Source organism: Pipistrellus hanaki (genome assembly GCF_964339955.1).
Source record: "Pipistrellus hanaki genome assembly, chromosome: 5".
In the NCBI taxonomy this organism is placed as follows: domain Eukaryota; kingdom Metazoa; phylum Chordata; class Mammalia; order Chiroptera; family Vespertilionidae; genus Pipistrellus; species Pipistrellus hanaki.
In genome coordinates this window covers 64,658,494-64,668,019 of record NC_140507.1, presented here as the reverse complement: position 1 = coordinate 64,668,019, position 9,526 = coordinate 64,658,494, and the positions used below count along the sequence as shown (strand labels likewise).

At 36.9% G+C, this 9,526-nt stretch overlaps 1 pseudogene across 1 annotated transcript; it reads right to left on the bottom strand.

The window, feature by feature from the left end:
- Nucleotides 1-8,811: 8,811 nt before the first annotated feature.
- On the bottom strand, nucleotides 8,812-9,320 carry LOC311622512 (large ribosomal subunit protein uL23-like; annotated as a pseudogene). The gene has a single exon. The product of its transcript is annotated as a large ribosomal subunit protein uL23-like (transcript).
- Between the last annotated feature and the right edge of the window lie 206 nt (nucleotides 9,321-9,526).

Genomic DNA, 9,526 nt, shown 5'->3' with positions numbered 1-9,526 from the left:
GAAAAAAGCTAGAAGGTTCCTTCTGCTTTGGCCTAGTTTGCCTGCTAGGCATTTATGAGTTAACCCAACAATTATTTTTGAGTCCCTCCCATGTGCCGGACACACACAGGTGATAGGACACACACTGGTGATTAGATCCTGCCTCGGCTGTGATTAGTTTCAGACCAGTTTGGGAGGGATATTGGAGAAGGTGCTAGTCAACCCACATTACATATTTGTAAGTTTATCCTCTTCTTTTCAGTGATTTGAGGAGAAGACTTTTACAGTATTTAGGATCCTGAGAAAAACAAGCTATTTTCCACAGAGCTGCAGACTTCGGAGGTTTGAAAGGGATTTGACAATCCTGTCGTCATATTTCTTCAAGGCTGTCTTTTTTCCTTTCATTCCCACTGACTTACTATGGTCTACATCTCTGTGGTTATTTGTCTTTCTGCCTTCCCCTTATCACAGAGTAAGTTCCTGGAAAGTGGGCTGGGACATATTAATTGTAGTGTTCCGTTTAGTAGCAGGTGTGCTTACTGTAAGTGCTCAAAATGGATTAATAAATTATTGAATGAAAGAACAGTTCCAGGGAAGTAAGTGATTAGCTCAAGGTCAAAAATTAGTGGCAGACTGATACTCACATTCAAATTCTCTGACTGGTTGAACTAATGCTTTTCCCATTTCATTATTTGTATTGAGTTTAGAAACTGAACAAGAGTTTACTTTGAAAGAAATCGGAGTGAGTGGGGGAAGGGGGGAAGCAGGTAACAGAGATAAAGTGAAATAAAAGGATGCATTTTAAACTTTAAAGATACCAATTTAGAGAATAGGCTCGACAGTACCTATGTTTCATTCCTTAACAAATAAGAGATTTAGTTTTTCCTATAAGCTAGGAGCTAATTTTACTTTCTCCTCATTTTCAGTAATTTCCAAGATGAGTTCTTTGATGAACTGTGGTTTTCTATCAATTAATTATTTATTCAGTAATTCTTTTTCTATCCTTCTGTTGAAAAGCTTTGGGCACATCCTCAGGGTCTTAGCCCTTTTCAGAGCACAATTTAAGAATTTCTGATGTCCACCCAATGAGTCATTAATCAAGAAACTAAGATCCAGAGGTCCCTGTGACAAAGATTGTGGGAAACGGAACTCGAGAAGACCCTGCGCTTGGTGGCCAGCCAAGTTCTCTTTCTGCAGATCTCAAGATCCTGCTTCAAAGATAATATCTGAATTTCTGTGTGTACTTCATTAATACGTAATTAGGACCACTTAAGCCCAGTAATGAGGAAGCCCAAAGGATGAGAGGCCTGAGTCAGACTGACAGGCAGGCACAGGCAGATCAGCTAAGTCACCATGAATTATTGTCTCCTCTTAGTGAAAGCATCTGACAAATCGAGGACTTATGAATGGGGTCAGATAAAATTTTTTAAAAAAAAGTGCTTGGTATAATATGGGAAAGAAGCAAGAAGGATTTTGAAAAGGAACAAATGTTCTACATTTTTCTGATGAGGAATTTAGGAAGAAGAATCTTGCTAATTTGAGGAAAATTTTTCTGTAAGGATGCCATTTTTATAAAAAAATAGAGACATAAATTGTGAAAGGGTATATATATGGAGTTCTTAATAGAAGTTGTCTTGGGGGGAGGAATTATGTTTACTATTTTTTTTTATTTCTGTTACTTTTTCTTTAAATAGTAACGACCGTAATATGCAGGAAACAGTCAGCAAACAACAAGCACTTGGCAAGGATGGGGAGAAAAGGGAACCCTCGTGAACCATTGGTGGGAGTGCAGACTGGTACAGCCACTATGGAAAACAGAATGGAGTTTCCTCAAAAGATAAAAAATGGAACTGCCTTATGACCCAGTGATTCCACTTCTGGGAATATATCTGAAGAAACCTGAAAAACTAATTTGAAAGAATATATGCACCCTTTGTTCATTGCAGCATTACTTACAATAGCCAAGATTTGGAAGCAGCTGAAGTGCCCAGTAGATGAGAGGATTAAAAGCTGGGAATGCTGCTCAGCGTATAAAAGAAGGAAATCTTACCCTTTGCCACAAAATGGATGGACCTGGAGAGTATCATAATAAGCCAGTCAGAGAAAGGCAAATATCATATGATTTCGTTTGTATGTGGAATCTAATGAACAAAATGAACTAACAACAACAACAAAAAATAGAAACAAGCTCAGAGATATAGAGAATAGACTGACAGCCATTAGAGGGGAGAGGTGAAAAAGGTTGAAGGGATTAAGGAAAAAAAAAACACCCCAAAACTCATAGATACAGACCACAGAATGGTGATTATCAGAGGGAAAGGGGCGGGGGTAGGAGAGGATAAAGGGGGGACAAATGGTGATGGAAGGAGATTAGACTTAGTGGTGAACACACATTACAATAGACAGATGATTATTATAGAATTGTACACGTGAAACCTATATAATTTTATTGATCGATGTCACCCTGATGGGTGTTTAAATTAGTTCAAATATTTAGATTTATAAACACTATGATAAGCACCATTTTAAGTACACCTTTGTTTTCTGGTCTTATTATTTCCTTTGAACTACTTTTTGCAGGTGTACTTACTTGTTAGTTCCTTTCTAAGATTTCCAGATATTCTTTTATGTTTCAGAAATTCCTTTGGCTACTCCAAGATTTTATTAATGTTTATTGTTGAATGCTTTAATTTTCTCTCTAAAAATCTTTAAACCATCCTACATTTATTTGGGCATGCAACATGGGTGGGAAAATCTAACTTAACTTAGTAGTTCTCCAGTTGTCTTGCTGACTATGAAAGCATCTGTTCTTTCCCTGTTATTTTGGAGTCTTTTCCTAATCATACTAATTTCTTATATTGGATTTAAAATTAAATTGGGTTTATTTTTAATATACAATATTTATTCCATCCATTTATTTGGATGCAGTACTACAATGCTTTAATTTTTGTAGGTTTACAATAGATAATACCCAATAGGAAAATCTCTTATTCTAGCTAGGTTTAGGTAGTTTCCTGTATGCGCTATAGTAATTCCCCTTTGTATGTCTCAACTTTTAGTGAAAATATTCACACTTAACAGCCTATGTTTTTGATACTTTCTGGAACAAAGAGAAGGTGGTGGCAGAAGAAATGGATGAAGACCTAAATATTTTTATACAAAGAAGATTCATAATATGAGATACATATATTATGTATCTTATTTGTATAAAAATATGTGTTTATTTTTAATAAAGGTGTATCACAATGTATTTACAGTTTTATATCTGCTTCCTAAAAACAGAACATTATTTTAGAGGCATTCTCTCTAAAGATATATATTTTATCCTTTATAAAGTTTATTTTTATCATATGTATAATATTTTATTTTGCAGATATCACGATGTTTTATAAAGTAGCATGAGAAGACTCCATTACCAACATCTCATAGAGGTCAACTAGGGATGAGTAACTTGGAAGCATTAGAGAATTTGAAGGTGTCAGCAAAAGTCATTTCTTTCTGTGTCTAGAAAATAGTATTTGACCTAAATAGTTCTCGGATTCATCTGGCTTTTTGTAGATTCACTCAGAATTATGTGCTTGATTAGCTCATTTTAATTGACAGGTCCACCCTAGTTACTTACCTTCTATAACTACTTTGTGAGTATCGACATGTAATTAATGTTAATTCTTATTCTCCTTCTACTTCAGAAATCTTGCCGTTTCATTACATTGTTTAGGGATGGCCCTGCGTTTATGACCCAGGAGACGCTTCCATTTTTATATGTGTATATTTAAAACTTTTAACTTTATGATCCTTGATGAGAGCATTATAATGAAGTCTTTCTCCTTCTTTAAAATCTTATTTTCCAACACTTGTTTTTAAAGTGAAAAGGGATTTTTAAAATTAACATTACCACAGCTAGCAGTGCTAGGTGATCTGTAGGTTATAGGATTATAATGCAAGTCTTCTTGCTCCATGTTTAATGATTTTTTTTCTCCAAATTCCCCTTTATAAAGTGTAATAAATTTGCATTATTTGTATAAATTCCATTTATGTATAGAGTGATGGATTTTATATGCTAACATCTTATTTGTGATTTGTATTTATGATATATTTTTTTAAAATATATTTTATTGATTTTTTACAGAGAGGAAGGGAGAGGGATAGAAAGCCAGAAACATCGATGAGAGAGTAACATCAATCAGCTGCCTCTTGCACACCCCCTACTGGGGACGTGCCCGCAACTCAGGTACATGCCCTTGACTGGAATCGAACCCGGGACCCTGGATCCCGCAGGCCGATGCTCTATCCATTGAGCCAAACCGGTTTGGGCTGTATTTATGATATTTACCAGTGACATTGGTCTACATTTTATTTATGTTATGTTTGCCAGCTTTTGTGTCAAAATTAGCTGCTAAATTTTTAATATTTTTTTATACCCTAGACTGGTTTATGTGGCACTGAAATGATTTGTTCCTTATTTGGTAAATTTGTTTTAAAAACATTCTAGTCCTTCTATACTTTTAGGGCTGTTTTTTGTTTTACCTTTAAAAATTTTTTGATTGTTTTTCATATATTAAGATTTTTTTTTTACTTGATATTGAGTCAGTCTTTTCTCTTGGAAATTTTTCATATGATCTAGATTTTTAGATTTATTGAAGCAAAAATTTACTTTATCTTCTATTATAATTAAAAAAATAAATCTTGTCTATATCAGACATGCTGCATTCTAATTTCTAATGCTATTTATTTTGTGTCTTTATTTTTCTTGTCAAAAGTTTTATTTTATTTGTCTTTCCAAAGAATAATAATTCTTCTTATATTAGGTTCTTTGCTTATCGTGCTTGGTGTGTTTGGTGATTTTTTCATGGTATTGGTTTTCTTTCTTTTCTTTCTTTTTTTTATAGGAGACAGTAGAATATTGATTACAACAAAGATGATTTCAGAACAAAATAGACCTCATAAATCAAATCTCCAATGGACCACAAAATATGGCTCTAAATCTCATCATCCCTGGATGCCAAGAATATGATGGCAACTTAGAAGAAACATAAATAGCTAGCAAATATTAAAATGTTAACCTTATTAGCTGTCAAACTCAAAATTTATTATCTTAATTTGCATAAATTAGCAAAATATGAGGTTACAACCAAATGGAAAATTACTGTGTTACTATGTCCACTGAAACCTCCAGAAAGCAATGATAAAAGTATCAAGACCTTAAAAAAATTGGAGTCTCAAGAATATCAGAAAACAGAAATGTTCACAGGTTATTAATAAAGAGCCAAAAAAATTTACCTGATCAAAATGGACAAAGCAAATATCCAACTCCAGGAAACTGGCTAAAATTAGTCAATCCTTGCAAAATTTACCCAGAATGTAGTTTTCCAAGACTGTTAAAGTAGCGATATGCTTAGATGATCGTGTGTGGGGATGTCAATGGGTTATGCAATTACATGATCCAAACTAAATGTGTGTAAGCACATGTAAATACATATAAAGGATTAGAAAAATAAAAAATATTCAGTCATCTCTAGATGGGCAAGTTACAGGTCTCTACTGTGTGTGCCATTTTCTAACTTCCAAAGTCTATATTTTGAGAACATTTAAAAAAATAGTATTTTAAAGACAAAATTATACACCTCTGCAAAAATATTCAATGCAACTGACCTTTGAATAGCCCAGGGATTAGAGGCCAACTCCCACAGGATAACTACCATGTTTCCCCAAAAATAAGACATCCTCCGAAAATAAGACCTAGCACATGGAAAATTAAGACATCCTCTGAAAAATAAGACCTAGCGCATCTTTGGGAGCAAAAATTAATATAAGACACTATCTTATTTTTGGGGAAACAGGGTACTAGTAGCCTATTGTTGGCCAAAAGCCTTACAGATAACAAACAGCAGATTAACATATTTTTATGTTATATGCAAATAACAATAAAGTAAACTAGAGAAAAGAAAATGTTACAATTATAAGAGAAAATACATTTACAGTACTGTACATATTTATTGAAAAAGATCCACATAAAAGTGGACCTGTGCAAGGATCAACTGTTTATACACGTGTGTGTGTGTGTGTGTGTGTGTGTGTGTGTGTGTGTGTGTGTATTGATTTCAGGGGAAGGGAGAGGAAGAGAGATATAGAAACATCAGTGGTGAGAGAGAATCATTGATTGGTTGCCTCCTGCACTGCCCACACTAGGGATCAAGCCCCAAACCCAGGCATGTGCCCTGACTGAATCCAACTGAGACCTTATGGTTCATAGGTCCATGGTCAACCATTGAGCCACGCCAGCCAGACTCAACTCTATGTTAAATGAGGGGAAGAAGCTGCTCTTCTAAACACGCACACTAACAGGAACAGATAGACCTGGATATACATTCGTGGTTGACTTGTGTTTACTTTTGCCACACAAGTGGTTACACAGCATGTCAGATAACCAACGAAAGAAACAATGCTTATGCAGGCGACACAGTCGTCTAAATTGAAAATGGGTACAGGAGTCAACTCTGATTCCAGAATTGTTGGTAGTGGTGCGAGAAGGGGGAAGCCCAAAGAATTTTAACTGACTTTCTACAGTTAGGGAACCCACAATGGCTGCAAAAAAATCCTCAGAAGGCAATTTCAGAACTGTCCCAGCAGCCTCAGGGTAAGGAGCAGCAGTTAGCTCTATGATGCTAGTTGACAGCATAATAACAGCAGTTGACATTTGTTGGGTGCTTACGATGTGCAAAGCACTGTTCTAGTAACTTACCTGTATCCAATTTAACCGTCTGGGGTAGCTACCATAACTAACCCCATTGTGCACACTAGGAAACTGGGGCCTGAGGTCACACAGCTGGTTAAGGGGATTAGAGCTAGGATTGGCATGTGGTCCTTGGAAGTCTGGCTGCTGAGTCCAGACTCATAATCACAAGGCTATGAAATATTAACTCATTTTTGTTTTGTTTTTAAGGAGAAAAAAAAGTGATCAGCATTTTAACTAATCCGTCTCCTAAGAGTTGTGAGAGTTAAAATGTAAGCACGAGGGAGGGGAGAAGACTATGTAGTGCAAACAGGCCTGAACCCATTCCTGTGCTGCACTTCAGAATAAAACCACGTCAAATGGCACACTGCTTTCTGTTATAAAGCACAGAATTGAATAGGAAATAACTTTGGATTTTAATTAAACTTAGAGCTAAAGCAAACACAAAATAGTGTTAAATTTATTAGATATTCTTTTAATAAGAATTATAAAAGACCAAAAATATTTCCTTGCAAACCACCTTTCTAAAAACACTAATTTGTTTATTAAAATTGTTTCTTTAAATATTTTATTGATTTATGAGAGAGAGAGAGAGAGAGAGAGAGAGAGAGAAAGAGAGAGAGAGAGAGAGAGAGAGAGAGAGAGAGAGAATTAAGTTTGTTGTTCTACATATTCATGCACTCTTTGGTTGATTCCTGTATGTAACCTGACCAGGAATCAAACCTGCAATCTCAATGCATCAGGATGATGCTCTAACCAAAAGAGCTACCTGGCAAGAGCACAAGTGATTTGCTTTTAATTACAAATAATACTGTGTAAGATGATGCCTTTCTTAGCAAAATCAATAAATACAAATTTTAAACATGTGGTTTGTCCAAGATATTTAAAAAGAGCCTGATTTTCTTCAGTATTTAAAACAAAAATCAATATACCCTAACCTTTCAAAGAATAAGTTTGAATGTATGACTCAACTGAGAAAAGAAAAGAGAAATAAACCGCCATCTTATACTGCTTTAAATAGCTTCTGATAATTCTTTCTATGTTACCTTCCTTTCTGAAACACTTATGTTAAAAAAAAAAATAGCTGAATTTAAAGTATTTCTAATGAACTGATTAATTGAAAAAAAAAAAGACACATATGTATAAACTTTACCACAACTAATTATACATTCTAAAAGAGACTAACTTTTAAAAGGTACTAAAAAAGTGGGAAAGGCCTGAAAACTCAGATTTATTTAATGGAAAAACAAAATTGGCAAATACACACACACACACACACACACACACACAAATAAACACAAACAGCAGTACTTATGTATTGACTCAAAAAGGGAGAAAGCAGTGGTCCAAGACCACTAACGTGGCTTTTCAGTTAAACGAAAAACAAAACAAAGTGCGTGCGCGCGTGCGCACACACACCACACACACACACACACACACACACACACACCACACAATATCTTTCAACAGTATATGTCATCTATAATAAACACAAATTCAGAATTGTTTTACAATCAGAGGCCTGAATTTCGTGCACGGGGGTATGTGTCTCTCAGCCCAGCCTGCACCCTCTCCAATCTGGAAACCCTCAAGGGATGTCCAATTACCCATTTAGGCTCGATCCACAGCAGTCGGACATTTCTCTCACAATCCAGGACTGCTAACTCCCAACTGTTCGCCTGCTTGCCTTCCTGATTGCCCCTAACCGCTTCTACCTGCCAGCCTGATCACCCCCTAACCACTCCCTTGACAGTTTGATTGATGCCTAACTGTTCCCCTGCCAACCTGATTGCCCTTAACTGCCCTCCCCTGCAGGCCTGGTCCCCCCAACTGCTTTCCCCTGCAGGCCTGGGTCCCCCCCTCCCTCCCCCCAACTGTCTTTCCCTGCAGGCCTGGTATCTCCCAACTGCCCTCCCCTGCTGGCCATCTTGTCACAACCATTTTGCGTCCACATGAGGGCAGCCATCTTTGACCAAATGGGAGCAACCATCTTGTGTGTTGGAGTGATGGTCAATTTGCATAGTACTCTTTTACTAGATAGGATGCTTCTTATTTATTTATTTATTTATTTATTTATTTATTTATTTATTATAGTAAAATTTTTATATTTAGAATTAGGCAGCTGGACTCAGTTTAGATGATTCCAATTTTGTTGGCAACATCCAAAGCATCATAGACAGGAAGGAGCCAGTCGAACATATGCCTTCTTCTCGCCATCAGGCCTGATCAGGGTGTTGACCTTGGCCACATCAATGTCATAGAGCTTCTTCACAGCCTGTTTGATCTGGTGCTTTTTGGCTTTGACATGCACAATGAACACAAGTATATTATTGTCTTCTATCTTCTTCATGGCTGACTGGGTAGTCAGGGGGAACTTGATGATGGCATAGTGGTCAAGCTTGTTTCTCCTGGGCGCGCTCTTCCGAGGACATTTAGGCTGCCCTGGAGCCTTAGTGTCTTTGGCCGTCGGAAGGTGGGTGACGTGCGGATCTTCTCTTTTTTTGTGGCTGTGGACGCCTTTTGACACGGCTTTCTTTGCCTTCAAAGCCTTTGCTTTGGCTTCAGCTTTGGGAGGGGCAGGGGCTTCCCTCTTCGCTTTCGGCACCATCTTCCTTTTTAACGTAAATTATTCCTATCCTCGGTGTGTATATATCCTATGTAATAAAAGGCCAGTGACCAAATGGCAGAACGACTAGAATGACCGCTTGACCAGTCGTTATGACACACACTGACCACCAGTGGGCAGATGCTCAATGCAGTAGCTGCCCCCTGGTGGTCAGTGCACTACCACAGTGGGAGCACTGCTCGGCTGAC